Source organism: Arachis stenosperma, chromosome 2 (assembly GCF_014773155.1).
Source record: "Arachis stenosperma cultivar V10309 chromosome 2, arast.V10309.gnm1.PFL2, whole genome shotgun sequence".
Lineage (NCBI taxonomy): Eukaryota > Viridiplantae > Streptophyta > Magnoliopsida > Fabales > Fabaceae > Arachis > Arachis stenosperma.
This window is the reverse complement of record NC_080378.1, coordinates 48,622,365-48,646,637: the sequence shown is the minus strand read 5'-3', so window position 1 is coordinate 48,646,637 and position 24,273 is coordinate 48,622,365. Positions and strand designations below refer to the sequence as shown.

General features: G+C 38.3%; 2 non-coding genes across 2 annotated transcripts; both read left to right on the top strand.

The window, feature by feature from the left end:
- Positions 1-457: 457 nt before the first annotated feature.
- LOC130963853 (small nucleolar RNA R71) lies at positions 458-561 on the top strand. Its single transcript, XR_009079971.1, has one exon. It is a non-coding gene; the product is annotated as a small nucleolar RNA R71 (small nucleolar RNA).
- Positions 562-21,424: 20,863 nt separating this feature from the next.
- Positions 21,425-21,532, top strand: LOC130964472 (small nucleolar RNA R71). Its single transcript, XR_009080565.1, has one exon. It is a non-coding gene; the product is annotated as a small nucleolar RNA R71 (small nucleolar RNA).
- Positions 21,533-24,273: the final 2,741 nt, after the last annotated feature.

Sequence of the window (24,273 nt, the reverse complement as noted above, 5' to 3'; positions counted from 1 at the left end):
ATCCTTCCATGAGAAATTTGGATGATTTCTCCATGATGAATTATAGGTGTTTCCATAAGGTTCACCCATGTAATTTACCTCTGCTATTGCAGGGTTCTCAGGATCATAAGCTTCTTCTTTAGAAGATGCCTCTTTAGTACTGTTGGATGCATTTTGCCATCTATTCAGACTTTGAGAAATCATGTTAACTTGTTGAGTCAACATTTTGTTCTGAGCCAATATGGCATTCATAGTATCAATTTCAAGAACTCCCTTCTTTTGAGGCGTCCCATTATTCACGGAATTTCTCTCAGAAGTGTACATGAACTGGTTATTTACAACCATGTTAATAAGTTCTTGAGCTTCTGCAAGCATTTTCTTTAGGTGAATAGATCCACCTGCAGAATGGTCCAATGACATCTTAGAGAACTCAGATAGACCATAACAGAATATATCCAGAATGGTCCACTCTGAAAACATGTCAGAAGGACACCTTTTGGTCATCTGCTTGTATCTTTCCCAAGCTTCATAGAAGGATTCCCCATCTTTTTGTTTGAAAGTCTGAACATCCACTCTAAGCTTGCTCAACTTTTAAGGAGGAAATAACTTAGCCAGGAAGGCCGCGACAAGCTTATCCCAGGAGTCCAGGCTATCTTTAGGTTGTGAATCCAACCATATTCTAGCTCTGTCTTTTACAGCAAAGAGGAAAAGCATGAGCCTGTAGACTTTAGGATCTACTCCATTAGTCTTAACAGTCTCACAGATCTGCAAGAACTCAGTTAAAAACTGGTAGGGATTTTCTGATGGAAGTCCATGGAACTTGCAATTCTGTTGCAGTAGAGCAACTAGTTGAGGTTTCAGCACAAAATTGTTTGCTCCAATGGCAGGGATTGAGATGCTTCTTCCATCAAATTTGGAAGTAGGTGTAGTATAGTCACCAAGCATTCTCCTTGCATTATTATTTTTGGCTTCCACCACCTCTTCCTTTTCGAAAATTTCTGTAAGGTTGTCTCTGGATTGTTGTAATTTAGCTTCTCTTAGTTTCCTCTTCAGAGTTCTTTCAGGTTTAGGATCTGCCTCAACAAGAATATTCTTGTCCTTGCTTCTACTCATATGAAAAAGAAGGGAACAAAAAATAATAATAGGGATCCTCTTTACCACAGTAGAGAGATTCCTTTATGTTAGTAGAAGAAGAAAGGAATCGAAGAAGGAAAAGGTAAGAATCCAAACACAAGGGTGAAGATAGGTTCAGATTCTAGAGATGAAAAGAAGTGTTAGTAAATAAATAAATAAATAGAAGAAGATGAGAGGGAGAGAATTCGAAAATTAATTTTGAAAAAGGGTTAGTGATTTTCGAAAATTAAAAGAAGAATTAAATTAAAATTAAAATTAAAAACATTTAGTTAATTAAAAGAATTTTGAAAAAGAGGAAGGTAATTTTCGAAAATTAGAGAGAGGAAAGTAGTTAGGTGGTTTTGAAAAAGATAAGATATAGTTAAAACAAACAAAAAGTCAACTAGTTAGTTGAAAAAAATTTGAAATTTAATTTTGAAAAGATAAGAAGTTAGAAGATATTTTGAAATCAAATTTTTGAAAAAGATAAAATTTTGAAAAAGATATGATAGAAAAGATATGATTAAAAAGATATGGTTGAAAAAGATTTAATTTTTAAAATTAAAATTAATTATTTGACTAACAAGAAACTATAAGATATGATTCTAGAATTGGAAGATTGAACCTTTCTTAACAAGAAAGTAACAAACTTCAAATTTTTGAATCAATCACATTAATTGTTAGTAAAGTTTACAAAATTTTGAAATAAAGATAAGAAAAAGATTTTGAAAATTTTAAAAATTTCAAAAAGAATAAAAAAATGAAAAAGATTTGATTTTTGAAAAGATTTTGAAAAGATAAGATTTTTAAATTTGAAAATTTGACTTGACTTGTAAGAAATAGCTAAGTTTTGAAAATTTTTGACTAAGTCAACTCAAATTTTCGAAATTTATGAAAGAAAAAAGGAAAATATATTCTATTTTGATTTTTGAATTTTTAATGATGAGAGAGAAAAACAACAAAAATGACTCACACATGAAACTTATGAATCAAAACACATGATGCATGCAAGAACACTATGAATGTCAAGATGAACACCAAGAACACTTTGAAGATCATGATGAACATCAAGAACATATTTTTGAAAAAATTTTTATGCAAAGAAAACATGCAAGACACCAAACTTATAAATCTTTCATGTTTAGACACTATGAATGCAAAAATGCGCATGAAAAACATCATACAACACAAAACAAGAAAATTTAAAGATCAAACAAGAAGACTTACCAAGAACAACTTGAAGATCATGAAGAACACTATGAATGCAAGAATTTTCGAAAAATGCAAGAACAAGATGAATATGCAATTGACACCAAACTTAAAACATGACACAAGACTCAAACAAGAATCACAAAATATTTTTGGTTTTTATGATTTTATGATTTTTTTTGTATTTTCTTTTATTTTTTTTTCGAAAAACATAGGAAAAAGAAAATAAGAATTTCAAAAATTTTTAAGAAGAATTCCAAGAATCTTTCAATGTTAGTCTAAAGCTCTGGTCCAGGAATTAGACATGGCTTAATAGCCAGCCAAGCTTCAGCAGGGCATTACATGCATTATAGTGATTAGTTGAAGCCTCAGTCCAAAAGAATTTAGACATGGCTTTATAGCCAGCCAGGCTTTAACATGTTTCATGAAACTCTAGAATCCATTCTTAAGAATTTTGAAAAATTTTTGAAAACAGGTGAGAAAAATTTTTTTGAAAGATTTTTGAAAAATTTTTTAAAACAAAAAGAAAATTACCTAATTTGAGCAACAAGATGAACCGTCAGTTGTCCAAACTCGAACAATCCTCGGCAACGGCGCCAAAAACTTGGTACACGAAATTGTGATCTCTAATAATGGCATTCAACTTGGTATGCGCATCTACTAACTCGGCACTTTCTTCACAACTTCGCACAACTAACCAGCAAGTGCACTGGGTCGTCCAAGTAATAAACCTTACGTGAGTAAAGGTCGAACCCATAGAGATTGTTGGTATGAAGCAAGTTATTGTCATCTTGTAAATCTTAGTTAGGTTGATTCAAATGGTTATGGAGTTTTCGAATAATAATAATAAATAAACAGAAATTAAAGATAGAAATACTTATGTAAATCATTGGTGAGAATTTCAGATAAGTATATAGAGATGCTTTATCCCTGTTGAATCTCTGCTTTCCTACTGCCTTCCTTCAATCCTTCTTACTCATTTCCATGGCAAGCTGTATGTAGGGCATCACCGTTGTCAATGGCTACATCCCATCTTCTCAGTGAAAAAGGTCCAAATGCTCTGTCACAGCACCGCTAATCATCTGTCGGTTCTCGATCATGCCGGAATAGAATCCATTGATTCTTTTGCGTTTGTCATCATGCCCAACAATCGCTAGTTTGAAGCTCGTCACAGTCATTCAATCCCTGAATCCTACTCGGAATAGCACAGACAAGGTTTAGACTTTCCGGATTCTCATGAATGCCGCCATCAATTCTAGCCTATACCACGAAGATTCTGATTAAGGAATCTAAGAGATATTCGTTCAGTCTAAGGTAGAACGGAAGTGGTTGTCAGTCACGCGTTCATAGGTGGGAATGATGATGAGTGTCACGGATCATCACATTCGTCATGGTGAAGTGCAACGAATATCTTAGAACAGGAATAAACTGAATTGAATAGAAAATAGTAGTAACTGCATTAAAACTCGAGGTACAGCAGAGCTCCACACCCTTAATCTATGGTGTGTAGAAACTCCACCGTTGAAAATACATAAGTGATGGTGGTCCAAGCATGGCTGAATTGCCAGCCCTCATGAACGTGATCAATAGTCTCCTAAAATGAATAATAGATTAAAACTGAGACCAAAGATGTCTAATACAATAGTAAAATGTCCTATTTATATTAGACTAGCTTTCGGGGCCCACTTGGTGTGTGCTTGGGCTGAGCTTGAGCTTTTCACGTGTAGAGGTATCTTTTGGAGTTGAACACCAAGTTGTAACGTGTTTTTGGTGTTCAACTCTGGTTCGTGACGTGTTTCTGGCGATTGACTCCAGAATGCAGCATGGAACTGGCGTTGAGCGCCAGTTTGCATCATCTAATCTCGAATAAAGTATAAACTATTATATATTGCTGGAAAGCTCTGGATATCTACTTTCCAACGCTGTTGAGAGCGCGCCATTTGGTGTTCTGTAGCTCCAGAAAATCCATGTCGAGTGCAGGAAGGTCAGATTCCAACAGCATCAGCAGTCCTTTGTCAGCCTTCTTATCAGAGTTTTGCTCAGGTCCCTCAATTTCAGCCAGAAAATACCTGAAATTACATAAAAATACACAAACTCATAGTAAAGTCCAGCAATGTGAATTTAGCATAAAAACTAATAAAAACATCCCTAAAAGTAGCTAGATCCTACTAAAAACTATCTAAAAAAAATGCCAAAAAGCGTATAAATTATCCGCTCATCAGTCCTCTCCAGTTCATTGTCAAAAGATGTTGAAACCCCTCTTCTACCTGTCATGCACTTAGCAAAACAACAGCAAACAGTAAGTTAAAACTCACAGTTAATGAAAATTGTGGTTAGAGCAATTAAACAAACAGTTAGTGAGGTTAGTGAATTAGTTGAGCTAAAAAGTAAATGAAAAATGAAAAATGACTGGGAATGTAAAAGAAAATGACAGTAAACAACAAAAGAAAATTGCTCAATCTAGCTATCCTCTAATTTACTCATTGTCAATTGGTGCACAAAATTGTGATCATCAATGGCGCCATCAACATGGTACGCTCAATTGCAATCTCAACTCTTTATCACAACTTCGCACAACTAACCAGCAAGTGCACTAGGTCGTCCAAGTAATAAACCTTACGCGAGTAAGGGTCAATCCCACGGAGATTGTTGGTATGAAGCAAGCTATGGTCATCTTGTAAATCTCAGTCAGGCGGATTCAAATGGTTATGGAGGATTAATGATTAAAAGATAAATAAAACATAAAATAAAGATAGAGATACTTATGTAATTCATTGGTGAGAATTTCAGATAAGCGTATGGAGATGCTTTGTCCCTTCCGTCTCTCTGCTTTCCTACTGTCTTCATCCAATCCTTCTTACTCCTTTCCATGGCAAACTGTATGTTGGACATCACCGTTGTCAATGGCTACAGTCCCGTCCCCTCAGTGAAAATGTTCAACGCGCTCTGTCACAGCACGGCTATTCATCTGTCGGTTCTCGATCATGTCGGAATAGAATCCAGTGATTCTTTTGCGTCTGTCACTAACGCCCACAATCGCGAGTTTGAAGCTCGTCACAGTCATTCAATCCCTGAATCCTACTCAGAATATCACAGACAAGGTTTAGACCTTCCGGATTCTCAAGAATGGCCGCCAATGGATTCTAGCTTATACCACGAAGATTCTGATTAAGGAATCCAAGAGATATCCACTCAATCTAAGGTAGAACGGAGGTGGTTGTCAGGCACACGTTCATAGGTGAGAATGATGATGGGTGTCATGGATCATCACATTCATCAAGTTGAGGAACAAGTGATATCTAAGAACAAGAATAAGCTGAATTGAATAGAAGAACAATAGTAATTGCATTAATACTCGAGGTACAGCAGAGCTCCACACCTTAATCTATGGTGTGTAGAAACTCTACTGTTGAAAATACATAAGAACAAGGTCTAGGCATGGCCGAATGGCCAGCCTCCCAAAGAGGGTTCAATCATAAAAACATGATCAAAAGATGATCTGAAGATTGAAAGATTCCCCCAATACAATAGCAAAAGGTCCTATTTATAGAGAACTAGTAGCCTAGGATTTACAGAAATGAGTAAATGACGTAAAAATCCACTTCCGGGCCCACTTGGTGTGTGCTTGGGCTGAGTATTGAAGCTTCCATGTGTAGAGACTTTTCTTGGAGTTAAACGCCAGCTTTTGTGCCAGTTTGGGCGTTTAACTCCCACTTTTGTGCCAGTTACCGCGTTTAACGCTGGGAATTCTAAAGCTGACTTGGCACGCCTGTTTGGGCCATCAAATCTCGGGCAAAGTATGGACTATTATATATTGCTGGAAAGCCCTGGATGTCTACTTTTCAACGCAATTGAGAGCGTGCCAATTTGGCCTCTGTAGCTCCAGAAAATCCACTGCGAGTACAGAGAGGTCAGAATCCAACAGCATCTGCAGCTCTTTTCAGCCTTTGAATCAGATTTTTGCTCAGGTCCCTCAATTTCAGCCAGAAAATACCTGAAATCATAGAAAAATACACAAACTCATAGTAAAGTCCAGAAAAGTGAATTTTAAATAAAAACTAATAAAAATATAATAAAAACTAACTAAAACATACTAAAAGCATACTAAAAACAATGCCAAAAAGGGTATAAATTATCCGCTCATCACAACACCAAACTTAAATTGTTGCTTGTCCCCAAGCAACTGAAAATCAAATAGGATAAAAAGAAGAGAATATACAATGAATTCCAAAAACATCTATGAAGATCAGTATTAATTAGATGAGCGGGGCTTTTAGCTTTTTGCCTCTGAACAGTTTTGGCATCTCACTTTATCCTTTGAAGTTCAGAATGATTAGCTTCTATAGGAACTTAGAATCCGGATAGTGTTATTGATTCTCCTAGTTAAGTATGATGATTCTTGAACACAACTACTGATGAGCGGATAATTTATACGCTTTTTGGCATTGTTTTTAAGTAGTTTTTAGTAAGTTCAAGCTACTTTTAGGGATGTTTTCATTAGTTTTTATGTTAAATTCACATTTCTGGACTTTACTATGAGTTTGTGTGTTTTTCTATAATTTCAGGTAAATTCTGACTGAAATTGAGGGATTTGAGCAAAACTCTGAAAAAGGCTGACAAAAGGACTGCTGATGCTGTTGGAATCTGACCTCCCTGCACTCGAAATAGATTTTCTGGAGCTACAGAACTCCAATTGGCGCGCTCTCAACGGCGTTGGAAAGTAGACATCCAGGGCTTTCCAGCAATATATAATAGTCCATACTTTATTCGGAAATTGACGACGTAACTTGGCGTTGAACGCCAAGTTCATGCTGCTGTCTGGAGTTAAACGCCAGAAAAACGTCATGATCCGGAGTTGAACGCCCAAAACACGTCATAACTCGGAGTTCAACTCCAAGAGAAGCCTCAGCTCGTGGATTGATCAAGCTCAGCCCAAGCATACACCAAGTGGGCCCCGGAAGTGGATTTATGCATCAATTACTTACTCATGTAAACCCTAGTAGCTAGTCTAGTATATATAGGACCTCTTACTATTGTATTAGACATCTTTGGTCTCAGTTTTGTTTTATTCTTCATCCTAAGAGGCTATTGATCACGTTTTAGGGGGCTGGCCATTCGGCCATGCCTGAACCTTTTACTTATGTATTTTCAACGGTGGAGTTTCTGCACACCATAGATTAAGGGTGTGGAGCTCTGCTGTACCTCAAGTATTAATGCAGTTCTACTTTCTTTTATTCAATTCTCTTTTATTCTTATTCCAAGATATTCATTCGCACCCAAGAACATGATGAATGTGATGATTAGATAACCCTCATTATCATTCTCACTTATGAACGCACGTGATTGACAACCACTTCCGTTCTACATGCAACAGAGCTTGAATGTGTATCTCTTAGATTCCCCAACAGAATCTTCGTGGTATAAGCTAGATAGATGGCGGCATTTATGAGGATCCGGAAAGTCTCACCTTGTCTGTGGTATTCCGAGTAGGATCCTGGGAATCCGGAAAGTCTAACCTTGTCTGTGGTATTCCGAGTAGGATTCCGGTAATGAATGACTGTGACGTGCTTCAAACTTGCAAGTGCTGGGCGTTAGTGACAGACGCAAAAGAATCAAGGGATTCTATTCCAGTAGGCGCAGGAACCAACCAGTGATTAGCCGTGCTGTGACAGAGTGCGTGAGCGTAGTTTTCACTGCGAGGATGGGATGTAGCCATCAACCATGGGTGATGCCTCCAGACGATTAGCCATGCGAGTGACAGCCGCAGAGGACCATTTTCCCGAGAAGATTGAAAGTAGCCACCGTTGATGGTGAACCCCTATACACAGCTTGCCATGGAAAGGAGTAAGAAAGATTGAGTTGAAGCAGTAGGAAAGCAGGCGTCCTTGAGCCATGCAGCATCTCCATATGCTTATCTGAAATTCCCACCAATGAATCTGCATAAGTATTCTATCCCTTTTATTATTTTATTTTAAATCTAATCAAGTATCATGTTTAATCCGCCTGACTGAGATTTACAAGGTGACCATAGCTTGCTTCATACCAACAATCTCTGTGGATTCGACCCTTACTCACGTAAGGTTTATTACTTGGACGACCCAGTACACTTGCTGGTTAGTTGAACGGAGTTGTGAATTCAACCAGAGCCACAATAGTTTTTGTGTACATACCAAAGAGCCAATATTATTGATCACAATTTCGTCCACCAAGTTTTTGGCGCCGTTGCCGGGGATTGTTCGAGTATGGACAACTGACGGTTCATCTTGTTGCTCAGATTAGGTAATTTTCTTTTCAAAAATCTTTTTCAAAATTTTTTTTCTTTTTATTTTTCGTTTTTCTAATAATGTTTTTCGAAAAAATTAAAGAAAATACAAAAAAAATCATAAAATCATAAAAACCAAAAATATTTTGTGTTTCTTGTTTGAGTCTTGTGTTAATTTTTAAGTTTGGTGTCAATTGCATGCTTCTAAAATTTTTTTCTTGCATTTTTTTTTCTTCGAAAATCCCATGCATTCATAGTGTTCTTCATGATCTTCAAGTTGTTCTTGATAAGTCTTCTTGTTTGATCTTGATGATTTCTTGTTTTGTGTTGTTTGTTGTTTTTCATATGCATTTTTTTGTTTGTTAGAGTCCATGCATTAAAAATTTCTAAGTTTGGTGTCTTGCATGTTTTCTTTACATCAAAAATTTTTTTCAAAAATATGTTCTTGATGTTCATCATGATCTTCAAAGTGTTCTTGGTGTTCATCTTGACATTCATAGCATTCTTGCATGCATCTTGTGTTTTGATCCAAAATTTTCATGTTTTGGGTCATTTTTGTGTTTTTCATTAAAAATTCAAAAATAAAAAAATATCTTTTCCTTATTTCCCTCCAAATTTCGAAATTTTGGGTTGACTTGGTCAAAAATTTTTTAAAATTAGTTATTTCTTACAAGTCAAGTCAAAATTTCAATTTTAAAAATCTTATCTTTTCAAAATCTTTTTCAAAAATTATATCTTTTTCATTTTTTTCTATTTTTCGAAAATTCCAAAAATATTTTTCAAATTATTTTCAAAATCTTTTCCTTATCTTTACATCATATTTTCGAAAATTCACTAATAATTAATGTGATTGGTTCAAAAATTTGAAGTTTGTTACTTTCTTGCTAAGAAAGGTTCAATCTTTGAGTTCTAGAGTCTTATCTTGTAATTTCTTGTTAGTGAAGTAAATAATTTTAAAATTTTTGAATTAAATCTTGTTATCTTTTATTTTATCTTTTTTTCAAAAATTTTATCTTTTTCAAAATTTGATTTCAAAATATCTTATCTAACTTAATATCTTCTTATCTTTTTCAATTTTGATTTCAAATCCTTTTCAATCAACTAACTAACTTTTTGTTTGTTTCTTATCTTTTTCAAAACCACCTAACTACTTCTCCCTCTTCTATTTTCGAAAATATCTCTCTCTTTTTCAAAAGTTCTTTTTAATTAATTAATTGTTTCATGTTTAATTTTAATTACATTTTATCTCTAATTTTCGAAAATTACTAACCTCTTTTTCAAAAATTAATTTCGAAAATTCCCTTCTCTTTTCTTCTTCTATTTAATTATTTAATTACTAACACTTCTCTTCACCTCTCTTCATCCAAAAATCCGAACCTCCTTCTTCATTCTTCTACCCCCCTTTCTTTTTCTACTAACATAAAGGGATCTCTATACTGTGACATAGAGGATTCCTCTTCTTTTCTTGTTTTCTCCTCTTTATGAGCAGGAACAGGGATAAAGGCACTCTTGTTGAAATTGATCCAGAACCTGAAAGGACTCTGAAGAGAAAATTAAGAGAAGCTAAATTACAACAATCCAGAAGCAACCTTTTAGAAATTTTCGAACAAGAGAAGGAGATGGCAGCCGAAAATAATAATAATAATGCAAGGAGAATGCTTGGTGACTTCACAAAGCCAACGTCCAAGTTTGATGGAAGAAGCATCTCCATTCCTGCCATTGGAGCCAATAACTTTGAGCTGAAACCTCAACTAGTTGCATTAATGCAACAAAACTGCAAGTTTTATGGACTTCCATCTGAAGATCCTTATCAGTTCTTAACTGAGTTCTTGCAGATCTGTGAGACTGTAAAGACGAATGGAGTTGATCCTGAAGTCTACAGACTCATGCTTTTCCCTTTTGCTGTAAGAGACAGAGCTAGAATCTGGTTGGATTCACAACCTAAGGATAGCCTGGACTCCTGGGATAAGCTGGTCACTGCCTTCTTGGATAAATTCTTTCCTCCTCAAAAGCTGAGCAAGCTGAGAGTGGATGTTCAAACCTTCAAACAAAAAGATGGTGAATCCCTCTATGAAGCTTGGGAAAGATACAAGCAGCTGACCAAAAGATGTCCATCTGACATGTTTTCAGAATGGACCATTTTAGATATATTCTATTATGGTCTCTCTGAATTTTCGAAAATGTCATTGGACCATTCTGCAGGTGGATCTATTCACCTGAAGAAAACGCCTGAAGAGGCTCAAGAGCTCATTGACATGGTTGCAAATAACCAGTTCATGTACACCTCTGAGAGGAATTCCGTGAACAATGGGATACCTCAGAAGAAAGGAGTTCTTGAAATTGATACTCTGAATGCCATATTGGCTCAGAACAAAGTGTTGACTCAACAAGTCAACATGATCTCTCAAAATCTGAATGGATTGCAACATGCATCCAACAGTACTAGAGAGGCAGCTTCTGAAGAAGCTTATGATCCTGAGAACCCTGCCATGGCAGAGGTTAATTACATGGGTGAACCTTATGGAAACACCTATAACTCATCATGGAGAAATCATCCAAATTTCTCATGGAATGATCAACAAAAACCTCAACAAGGTTTTAACAATGGTGGACGCAATAGGCTGAACAATAGCAAGCCATATCCATCATCTTCTCAACAACAGACAGAGAATTCTGAATAAAACACTTCTAATTTAGCCAATGTAGTCTCTGATCTGTCAAAGGCCACTTTCAGTTTCATGAATGAAACAAGATCCTCCATTAGAAACCTGGAGGCACAAGTGGGCCAGCTGAGTAAGAAAATCATTGAAACTCCTCCCAGGATTCTCCCAAGCAATACAGAAGAAAATCCAAAAGGAGAGTGCAAGGCCATTGACATAGTCAATATGGCCGAATGCACAAGGGAGGAGGAGGACGAAAATCCTAGTGAGGAAGACCTCCTGGGACGTCCCTCAAGCAAGAAGGAGTTTCCTACTAAGGATCCTGAGGAATCTGAGGCTCATCTAGAGACCATAGAGATTCCATTAAATCTCCTTCTGCCATTCATGAGCTCTGAAGACTATTCATCCTCTGAAGAGGATGAAGATGTGACTGGAAAGCAAGTTGCTCAATATTTAGGAGCTATCATGAAGCTGAATGCCAAGCTGTTTGGTAATGAGACTTGGGAAAGTGAACCTCCCTTGCTCATTAGTGAACTAGATACTTGGATTCAGAGAACTCTACCTCAAAAGAAGCAAGATCCTGGCAAGTTCCTAATACCTTGCACCATTGGCACCATGAGCTTTGAAAAAGCTCTATGTGACCTAGGGTCAGGAATAAATCTTATGCCACTCTCTGTAATGGAGAAGCTGGGGATCATTGAGGTACAGCCTACCTTGTTCTCATTACAATTGGCAGACAAGTCCATGAGACAAGCTTATGGAATAGTAGAGGACGTGCTAGTAAAAGTTGAAGGCCTTTACATCCCTACTGATTTCATAATCCTAGACACTAGGAAGGAAGATGATGAATGCATCATCCTAGGAAGACCTTTCCTAGCCACAGCAGAAGCTGTGATAGATGTCAACAGAGGAGAGTTAGTCCTTCAATTGAATGGGGACTACCTTGTGTTTAAGGCACATGGCCATCCCTCTGTGACAAAAGAGAGTAAGCATGAAGATCTTCTCTCAGTTCAAGGTCAAGAAGAGCTCACACAGTCAAACTCTAAGTTTGGTGTTGTGAGGCCACAACCAAACTCTAAGTTTGGTGTTCAAACCCCATATCCAAATTCTAAGTTTGGTGTTGGGACCACACTAAATTGACCTGATCACCTTGTGGCTCCATGAGAGCCACTGTCAAGCTATTGACATTAAAGAAGCGCTTGTTGGGAGGCAACCCAATTTTAATTATTTAATTTTATTTTATTATTGTTTCATTGTTATTTTTGTGTTTAATTAGGTACATGATCATGAGGAGTCACGAAAAAATCAAAAAAATTAAAAACAGAGTCAAAAACAGAAGAAAAAAATTATTTTCACCCTGGAGGTAGCGCAGACTGGCGTTCAACGCCAGTAAGATGCATCTGGCTGGCGTTCAACGCCAGAACAGAGCACCATTCTGGCGCTGAACGCCAGAAACAAGCAACAACCTGGCGTTAAACGCCAGGAACGTGCACAGAGAGGACAAACTGGCGCTGAACGCCAGAAACAAGCATGAAACTGGCGTTCAACGCCAGAAACATGCATTACATGGGCGTTGAACGCCTAGAACATGCACCAATGGGCGTTTGAATGCCAGAATGATGCATGAAGGCATTTTACATGCCTATATGGTGAAGGAATGGTATTTGTTTTCACCTCAGGATCTGTGGACCCCACAGGATCCTCACCTCAGGATCTGTGGACCCCACAGGATCTCCACCTACCACATTCCCACCTTACCTTTTAATCCTAATCACACTCCCCTAATCCAAATCTCATTTCACTCTTCCCCATATCACACTTCCCAAAAACCTTCACCAATCACCTCAAATTCTCTTCCCAATTACCCCATTCATCATTCACATCAACCTCCTTTTCCCCATAAACCCCACCTACCCTCATAAAATTCAAATTCAAATTCCCACCCATTCTCACCCAAATGGCCGAACTCCCACCCTCCCTCTCCCTATAAATAACCTTCCATTCTACTCCATTTTCACACAACACAACCCCTTCTTCTCCTATATAGCCGAACCTACTTCTCTCCCTCTCTACCATATTCTCTTCTTCTTCTTCTACTCTTCTTTTCTTTCTTGCTCGAGGACGAGCAAATTTTAAGTTTGGTGTGGTAAAAGCATAAGCCTTTTTGTTTTTCCATTACCAATGGCACCTAAGGCCGGAGTTTCCTCTAAAAAAAAGGGAAAGGAAAATGTAAGGTTGGCATTCCACTTGCCTATGATGCAAGGTGATGAACGCCCCTACACAAGAAGGGTCAACTTTAATCAAAGGTTGGACCAAGTCCTCATGGACATATGTGTGGAAGGCGCCCAATGGAGAATAGACTCCAAAGGCAAACCGGTCCAACTAAGAAGACTGGACCTGAAGCCTGTAGCTAGAGGATGGTTAGAGTTCATCCAAAGATCCATCATCCCTACAAGCAACCGATCTGAAGTTACTGTGGATCGGGCCATCATGATCCATAGCATCATGATTGGAGAGGAAGTAGAAGTTCATGAGGTCATCTCCAATGAACTCTACAAAATAGCCGACAAGCCTTCACCCATGGCACGGCTAGCCTTCCCTCACCTTATTTGCCATCTATGTTACTCAGCTGGAATTATCATAGAGGGAGATGTCTCCATTGAAGAAGACAAGCCCATCACCAAGAAGAGGATGGAGCAAGCAAGAGAAGCTCCTTACGGCCCTCAAGAGATGCATGAGGGAGCTCATCATCAACAATTCCCTGAGATGCCTCAAGGAATGCACTTTCCTCCCAACAACTATTGGGAGCAACTCAACACCTCCTTAGAAGATCTGAGCCATAATGTGGAACAATTAAGGGTGGAACATCATGAGCACTCCATCATTCTCTAAGAAATAAGAGACGATCAAAGAGCAATGAGGGAGGAGCAACAAAGGCAAGGAAGGGACATAGAAGAGCTTAAGAACATCATTGGTCCTTCAAGAAGAAGACGCCACTAAAGGTGGATTCATTCCTTGTTCTTTATTTCTTTCTGTTTTCGGTTTTTAGTATGGTGTTTATTTATGTTTTGTGTCTTTATTTCATGATCATTAGTATGTAGTAACCATGCCTTAAAGCTATGAATAAATTCCATTAATCCTTCACCTCTCTTAAAAGAAAAATGTTTTAATTCAAAAGAACAAGAAGTACATGAATTTCGAATTTATCCTTGAATTTAGTTTAATTATATTGATGTGGTGACAATACTTTTTGTTTTCTAAATGAATGCTTGAACAGTGCATATGTCTTTTGATCTTGTTGTTTATGAATGTTAAAATTGTTGGCTCTTGAAAGAATGATGAACAAAGAGAAATGTTATTGAGGATCTGAAAAATCATGAAATTGATTCTTGAAGCAAGAAAAAGCAGTCAATAGCAAAGGCTTGCGGAAAAAAAAATGGCGAAAAAAAAATAGAAAAAAAAAAAGAAGAAGGAGCAGTAGAAAAAGCCAATAGCCCTTAAAACCAAAAGGCAAGGGTAAAAAGGATCCAAGGCTTTGAGCATCAATGGATAGGAGGGCCCAAGGAAATAAAATCCAGGCCTAAGCGGCTAAATCAAGCTGTCCCTAACCATGTGCTTGTGTCATGAAGGTCCAAGTGAAAAGCTTGAGACTGAGTGGTTAAAGTCGTGATCCAAAGCAAAAGAGTGTGCTTAAGAGCTCTGGACACCACTAACTGGGGACTCTAGCAAAGCTGAGTCACAATTTGAAAAGGTTCACCCAGTTATGTGTTTGTGGCATTTATGTATCTGGTGGTAATACTGGAAAACAAAGTGCTTAGGGCCACGGCCAAGACTCATAAGTAGCTGTGTTCAAGAATCAACATGCTTAAACTAGGAAAATCAATAACACTATCCAAAATTCTAAGTTTCTAAGAGACGCCAATCATTCTAGACTTCAAAGGAAAAAGTGAGATGCCAAAACTGTTCAGAAGCAAAAAGCTACAAGTCCCGCTCATTTAATTATAATTAATATTCATTGATATTTTTGAATTTATAGTATATTCTCTTCTTTTTATCCTAATTGATTTTCAGTTGCTTGGGGACAAGCAACAATTTAAGTTTGGTGTTGTGATGAGCGGATAATTTATACGCTTTTTGGCATTGTTTTTAAGTAGTTTTTAGTAAGTTCAAGCTACTTTTAGGGATGTTTTCATTAGTTTTTATGTTAAATTCACATTTCTGGACTTTACTATGAGTTTGTGTGTTTTTCTGTAATTTCAGGTAAATTCTGACTGAAATTGAGGGATTTGAGCAAAACTCTGAAAAAGGCTGACAAAAGGACTGCTGATGCTGTTGGAATCTGACCTCCCTGCACTCGAAATAAATTTTCTGGAGCTACAGAACTCCAATTGGCGCGATCTCAACGGCGTTGGAAAGTAGACATCCAGGGCTTTCCGGCAATATATAATAGTCCATACTTTATTCGGAAATTGACGACGTAACTTGGCGTTGAACGCCAAGTTCATGCTGCTGTCTGGAGTTAAACGCCAGAAAAACGTCATGATCCGGAGTTGAACGCCCAAAACACGTCATAACTCGGAGTTCAACTCCAAGAGAAGCCTCAGCTCGTGGATTGATCAAGCTCAGCCCAAGCATACACCAAGTGGGCCCCGGAAGTGGATTTATGCATCAATTACTTACTCATGTAAACCCTAGTAGCTAGTATATATAGGACCTCTTACTATTGTATTAGACATCTTTGGTCTCAGTTTTGTTTTATTCTTCATCCTAAGAGGCTATTGATCACGTTTTAGGGGGCTGGCCATTCGGCCATGCCTGAACCTTTTACTTATGTATTTTCAACGGTGGAGTTTCTGCACACCATAGATTAAGGGTGTGGAGCTCTGCTGTACCTCAAGTATTAATGCAGTTCTACTTTCTTTTATTCAATTCTCTTTTATTCTTATTCCAAGATATTCATTTGCACCCAAGAACATGATGAATGTGATGATTAGATAACCCTCATTATCATTCTCACTTATGAACGCACGTGATTGACAACCACTTCCGTTCTACATGCAACAGAGCTTGAATGTGTATCTCTTAGATTCCCCAACAGAATCTTCGTGGTATAAGCTAGATAGATGGCGGCATTTATGAGAATCCGAAAAGTCTCACCTTGTCTGTGGTATTCCGAGTAGGATCCTGGGAATCCGGAAAGTCTAACCTTGTCTGTGGTATTCCGAGTAGGATTCCGGTAATGAATGACTGTGACGTGCTTCAAACTTGCAAGTGCTGGGCGTTAGTGACAGACGCAAAAGAATCAAGGGATTCTATTCCAGTAGGCGCAGGAACCAACCAGTGATTAGCCGTGCTGTGACAGAGTGCGTGAGCGTAGTTTTCACTGCGAGGATGGGATGTAGCCATCAACCATGGGTGATGCCTCCAGACGATTAGCCATGCGAGTGACAGCCGCAGAGGACCATTTTCCCGAGAAGATTGAAAGTAGCCACCGCTGATGGTGAACCCCTATACACATCTTGCCATGGAAAGGAGTAAGAAAGATTGAGTTGAAGCAGTAGGAAAGCAGGCGTCCTTGAGCCATGCAGCATCTCCATATGCTTATCTGAAATTCCCACCAATGAATCTGCATAAGTATTCTATCCCTTTTATTATTTTATTTTAAATCTAATCAAGTATCATGTTTAATCCGCCTGACTGAGATTTACAAGGTGACCATAGCTTGCTTCATACCAACAATCTCTGTGGATTCGACCCTTACTCACGTAAGGTTTATTACTTGGACGACCCAGTACACTTGCTGGTTAGTTGAACGGAGTTGTGAATTCAACCAGAGCCACAATAGTTTTTGTGTACATACCAAAGAGCCAATATTATTGATCACAATTTCGTCCACCAGCTACTTTATGAGTCTTGGCCGTGGCCCAAAGCACTCTGTTTTCCAGTATCACCACCGGATACATCCATGCCACAGACACATAACTGGGTGAACATTTTCAGATTGTGACTCAGCTTTGCTAGAGTCCCCAATTAGAGGTGTCCAGGGTTCTTAAGCACACTCTTTTTGCTTTGGATCACGACTTTAACCGCTCGGTCTCAAGTTTTCACTTGACACCTTCACGCCACAAGCACATGGTTAGGGACAGCTTGGTTTAGCCGCTTAGGCCAGGATGTTATTCCTGTAGGCCCTCCTATCCACTGATGCTCAAAGCCTTGGATCCTTTTTATTATCCTTGCCTTTTGGTTTAAAGGGCTATTGGCTTTTTCTGCTTGCTCTCTTTTTTTTTTTTTTGAATTCACTGCTTTTTCTTGCTTCAAGAATCATTTTTATAATTTTTTTCATGTCTCCTTTTCATCATTCTTTTAAGAGCCAACAATTTTAACATTCATGAACAACAAATTCAAAAGATATATGCACTGTTCAAGCATACATTCAGAAATCAAAAGTCTTGCCACCACATCAAAATAATTAATTTGTTATAAAATTCGAAATTCATGCAATTCTTCTTTTTTTCAATTAAGAACATTTTTCATTTAAGAAAGGTGATGGATTCATAGGACATTCATAACTTTAAGGCATAGACACTAAGACACTAATGATCATAAGACACAAACATAAATAAAAAATAAAGCATAATTTTCGAAAAACAGAAAAATAAAGAACAAGGAGATTAAAGAACGGGTCCACCTTAGTGATGGCGGCTTGTTCTTCCTCTTGAAGATCTTATGGAGTGCTTGAGCTCCTCAATGTCTCTTCCTTGCCTTTGTTGCTCCTCTCTCATGATTCTTTGATCTTCTCTAATTTCATGTAGGAGGATGGAATGTTCTTGGTGCTCCACCCTTAGTTGTCCCATGTTGGAACTCAATTCTCCTAGGGAGGTGTTGATTTGCTCCCAATAGTTTTGTGGAGGAAAGTGCATCCATTGAGGCATCTCAGGGATTTCATGATGAGGAATTTCCTCATGTCCATGAGTGGGATCTCTTGTTTGCTCCATCCTCTTCTTAGTGATGGGCTTGTCCTCATCAATGAGGATGTCTCCCTCTATGTTAATTCCAACTGAATTACAAAGGTGACAAATGAGATGAGGGAAGGCTAACCTTGCCAAGATAGAGAACTTGTCCGCCACCTTATAAAGTTCTTGGGATATAACCTTATGAACTTCTACTTCCTCTCCAATCATGATGCTATGAATCATGATAGCCCGGTCTATAGTAGCTTTGGACCGGTTGCTAGTGGGAATGATTGAGCGTTGGATAAACTCCAACCATCCCCTAGCCACGGGCTTGAGGTCATGCCTTCTCAGTTGAACCGGCTTCCCTTTTGAATCTCTCTTCCATTGAGCTCCCTCTTCAAAAATGTCTATGAGGACTTGGTCCAACCTTTGATCAAAGTTGACCCTTCTAGTGTAGGGGTGTTCATCTCCTTGCATCATGGACAAGTTGAATGCCAACCTTACATTTTTCGAACTAAAATATAAGCATTTCCCCCGAACCATTGTAAACCAATTCTTTGGGTCCAGGTTCACACTTTGATCATGGTTCTTGATGATCCATGCATTGGCATAGAACTCTTGAACCATTAAGATTCCAACTTGTTGAATGGGGTTGGTAAGAACTTCCCAACCTCTTCTTCGGATCTTATGTCGGATCTCCAAATATTCACTCTTTTTGAGTTTGAAAAGGACCTCGGGGATCACCTTCTTCATGGCCACAACTTCATAGAAGTGGTCTTGATGCACCCTTGAGATGAATCTCTCCATCTCCCAAGACTCGGAGGTGGAAGCTTTTGCCTTCCCTTTCCTCTTTCTAGAGGTTTCTCCGGCCTTAGGTGCCATAAATGGTTATGGAAAAACAAAAAGCAACACTTTTACCACACCAAACTTAGAAGGTTTGCTCGTCCTCGAGCAAAAGAGGAAAGAAAAGAGTAGAAAAAGAGGAAATAGAGGAGATGGAGGGGGAGAGGTAGTGTTTAGGTTGTGTGAAAATGAAGGAGTGAAGTAGGGTTTTTTTGGGAAAGAGGTATTGAGGTGATTGGTGAATGGGTGAAGAAGAAAGAGAGTGGTGGGATAGGTGGGGATCCTGTGGGGTCCACAGATCCTGAGGTGTCAAGGATAGCTCATCCCTGCACCAAGTGGCGTGTAAAACGCCCTTTCTGCCAATCCTGGCGTTAAACGCCGGGCTGCTGCCCTTTTCTGGCATTAAACGCCAGTCTAGTGCCCCTTTCTGGCGTTAAACGCTAGTCTGGTGTTAAACACCCAGAATGGTGCCAGACTGGGCGTTAAACGCCCATTTGCTGCCCTTACTGGCGTTTAAACGCCAGCAAGCTTTTCCTCCAGGGTGTGCTGTTTTTTTTTCTGTTTTTGCTTTTTCAATTGTTTTTGTGACTTCACATGATCATCAACCTATAGAAAACATAAAATAACAATGGAAAATAGATAAATATAACATTGGGTTGCCTCCCAACAAGCACTTCTTTAATGTCAATAGCTTGACAGTGGGCCCTCATGGAGCCTCACAGATTTTCAAAGTAATGTTGGAACCTCCCAACACCAAACTTAGAGTTTGAATGTGGGGGTTCAACACCAAAGTTAGAATTTGGTTGTGGCCTCCCAACACCAAACTTAGAGTTTGATTGTGTGGGCTCTGTTTGACTCTGTTTTGAGAAAAGCTCTTCATGCTTCCTCTCCATGGTTACTGAGGGATATCCTTGAGCCTTAAACACAAGGGATTCTTCATTCACTTGAATGATCAATTCTCCTCTGTCAACATCAATCACAGCCTTTGCTGTGGCTAGGAAGGGTCTGTCAAGGATGATGGATTCATCCATGCACTTTCCAGTCTCTAGGACTATAAAATCAGCAGGGATGTAATGGTCTTCAATCTTTACCAGAACATCCTCTACAAGTCCATAAGCTTGTTTTCTTGAATTGTCTGCCATCTCTAGTGAGATTCTTGCAGCTTGTACCTCAAAGATCCCTAGCTTCTCCATTACAGAGAGAGGTATGAGGTTTATGCTTGACCCTAGGTCACACAGAGCCTTCTCAAAGGTCATGGTGCCTAATGTACAAGGTATTGAGAACTTCCCAGGGTCCTGTCTCTTTTGAGGTAATCTCTGCCTAGTTAAGTCATCCAATTCTTTGGTGAGCAAAGGGGGGTTCATCCTTCCAAGTCTCATTACCAAATAACTTGTCATTTAGCTTCATGATTGCTCTAAGGTACTTAGCAACTTGCTCTTCAGTGACATCTTCGTCCTCTTCAGAGGAAGAATATTCATCAGAGCTCATGAATGGCAGAAGTAAATCCAATGGAATCTCTATGGTCTCAGTGTGAGCCTCAGATTCCCAGGGTTCCTCATTAGGGAACTCATTGGAGGCCAGTGGACGTCCATTGAGGTCTTCCTCAGTGGCGATCACTGCCTCTTCCTCCTCTCCAAATTCGGCTATGTTGATGGCCTTACACTTTCCTTTTGGATTCTCTTCTGTATTGCTTGGAAGAGTACTAGGAGGGAGTTTAGTAACTTTCTTACTCAGCTGACCCACTTGTGCCTCCAAGTTTCTAATGGAGGACCTTGTTTTAGTCATGAAACTTTGAGTGGTTTTGATTAGATCAGAGACCATGGTTGCTAAGTCAGAGTGGCTCTGCTTAGAATTCTCTGTCTGTTGCTGAGAAGATGATGGAAAAGGCTTGCCATTGCTAAACCTGTTTCTTCCACCATTATTGTTGTTGAAACCTTGTTGAGGTCTCTGTTGATCCTTCCAGAGATATTTGGATGATTTCTCCATGAAGGATTATAGGTGTTTCTATAGGGTTCTCCCATATAATTCACCTCTTCCATTGATGGGTTCTCAGGATCATAAGCTTCTTCTTCAGATGAAGCGTCCTTAGTACTGCCTGGTGCAGCTTGCATTCCAGACAGACTTTGAGAAATCATATTGACTTGCTGAGTCAATATTTTGTTCTGAGCCAATATGGCATTCAGAGTATCAATCTCAAGAACTCCTTTCTTCTGATTCGTCCCATTGTTCACAGGATTCCTTTCAGAAGTGTACATGAATTGGTTATTTACAACCATTTCAATGAGTTCTTGAGCTTCTGCAGGCGTCTTCTTCAGATGAAGAGATCCTCCAGCAGAGCTGTCCAATGACATCTTGGACAGTTCAGACAGACCATCATAGAAGATACCTATGATGCTCCATTCAGAAAGCATGTCAAAAGGACACTTTCTAATCAATTGTTTGTATCTTTTCCAAGCTTCATAGAAGGATTCACCTTCCTTCTGTCTGAAGGTTTGGACTTCCACTCTAAGCTTACTCAATTTTTGAGGTGGAAAGAACTTTGCCAAGAAGGCATTGACTAGCTTTTCCCAAGAGTTCAGGCTTTCTTTAGGTTGTGAGTCCAACCATATCCTAGCTCTGTCTCTTACAGCAAAAGGGAATAGTGATGATTAGATTTTTGACGGTTTAGAATTTCACAAATGAAATCTCGTCGAAGTATAGTCTCTAAACCAACAATAATCCTCTCATACAAAAATTTGTTTGTCACAAGTACAAACCCCTAAAATCTATAAACCGAAGTATTTAAACCTCGGGTCATCTCTCAAAGGACTTGCAGGGTAGTGTTCTTGTTATTGGTTATGGACTTGTTTATTTTGGGGTTTTGGATGAGAAATGTGAATAGTAAGTGGTAGGAAAACTTTATTCACAAAATGGTCTTGGCAAGGTTTGGTTGTCAAGGGTTTTCATCATTATCACTAGCCACAAGTATGGTGGTTGCAAGGATTAATCCCACTTAGTCATCCTTAAATCAATTAACAAAGGAAAGTCAAGTGAGTTATATCAATCCTAGTCCATAAGTCCTAGCTTTCCACTAATTGGATTAATGAAGGCTAGAGTTAATGGCTATCAACTATCAATCAATTGGACACTAGTGACTCAAGAAATCCTAAGTTACCTTCTCAAGCCAAGAACATAAAATTCTAGTCAAACATTCTTCCAAGCATTTAATCAAACACTTGGAAGGCACAAAAGAAAAGTATAGTCAATCACAACAAGAATGAATTCTAACTACAATTGAATACAAAGAATTAACAACAACAATCAAGGAAATCACAATTATCATGAATTACCTCAAATTGCATTATTGAAAGAAAATAAAGAGAAAAAGAGTATCTCAATTACAAAACCTAGAAACAAAATAAGAGAAATTACAACAAGAGAATAGGGATAGAGAGAAGAACCAAAGTGTAGCAATCACCAATTGGAGGTAGAAGTAGAAGGAGACTTGAATTAAACCTAGAACTATAAGATCCTAATCTAACCCTAATTCATAATCCTAATTCTAGAGAGAAGTGAGAGCTTCTCTCTCTAAAAACTAGTTCTAACAACTTCTAAAACTAAACTATGACTAATGGTAAAAGTATGTTGATTCCCCTTCAATCATTGGCTTAAATATCATCAGAAATGAGTTGGATTGGGCCCACAAGGCTTGAGAATTCGCTGGCCCACGGATTGCATTAAGTGAACCAAGTGGCACAATGACGTGTACGCGTATAGTGCACGTACGCGTTCATATCTGCTGTGCAACCAGAGCAAATCTTATATCGTTGCGAAGCTCCGGATGTTAGCTTTCCAACCCAACTAGAACCGCATCATTTGGACCTCTGTAGCTCAAGTTATGGTCGTTTAAGTGTGAAGAGGTCAGGCTTGACAACTTTCCGGTTTCTTCATTTCTTCATGAGTTCTCCAACTTTACATGCTTTTTCTTCATTCCCTTGATCCAATCTTTGCCTCCTAAATTTGAAACCACTTAACAAACATATCAAGGCATCTAATGGAATCAAGGTAAATTATATTTATCTATTTTAAGACCTAAAAAGCATGTTTTCACTCTTAAGCACAATTAAAGGAGAATATACAAAACCATGCTATTTCATTGAATAAATGTGGGTAAAAGGTGATAAAATCCCCTAAAATAAATATAAGATAAACCCTACAAATGGGGTTTATCAACCTCCCCACACTTAAACCAAGCATGTCCCCATGCTTAAGCCAAGAGTGAAACAAAGGGTATCAACATTTATTCAATGTAAATAAACTATATGCATCTATCTATATGAATGCAACTAAATGCAAAATGATTCTACCTACTTGGTTAAAAATAAATCAATCCTCCAAGAGCATGTATGCACAAGTAGGGCCAAGATCATATAACAATTCATGAATCCTACCAATTCAAGTATAAAAAATGAAGTTCAAATAGACTTGCAAGAAGAAAGCTCGTGAAAGCCGAGAATCAAGGAATTGAGCATCGAACCCTCACCGAAGGTGTTTGCACTCTATTCGCTCGGTGTTTGGGGTTGATTCACTCAATTCTCCCCTAATCATGATTTCCAAGATTTGTTTTTCATCTAACAATCAACAATTATTCAATGCATGCATACAATTATCGTGAGGTCTTTTCTTTAGGTTATAGTGGGGCTAGGGTCAAGGTAAGGATGCATATTTGGTCAAGTGAGCTTGAAATTCGAATCTTTGATAAGCTTAAACTTCCCACCTAACCTATGACATCCTATACAATTTCAAAGCTAACCTAACTACCCATTTTTCACTTTTTCTTCTCATACTCATGCATTTTTTTTCCTTTATCACAATACATATGCATTGATTTTATTAAGCTTCACTTTGGGGCATTTTGTCCCCTTTTTATTGCTTTTCTTTTTTTCTTTCTTTCTTTTTCTATTTTTCTTTTCTTTTGCACATTTATTTCTTTTTTTTTCTTTTTGTTTTTCTCATCATTTTTTTCTTCTTTCAAGAATATCAATGCATATGGTTTTACATTTGATTAACGCATGAGTATGTACCTAATGCGTAATTTTTACAACAAAAATACAAAAACACACCCTTTTTCCCAACCAATATCCCAAGTTTTCCCACACTTGAATGATACTCACACACACTAGCCTAAGCTAATCAAGATCCAAACTAAGGACATTTATTTGTTTTTCGCTTTAAGGCTTGTAATGTGCTGAATTAAGAACAAGTGGGTTAAGCG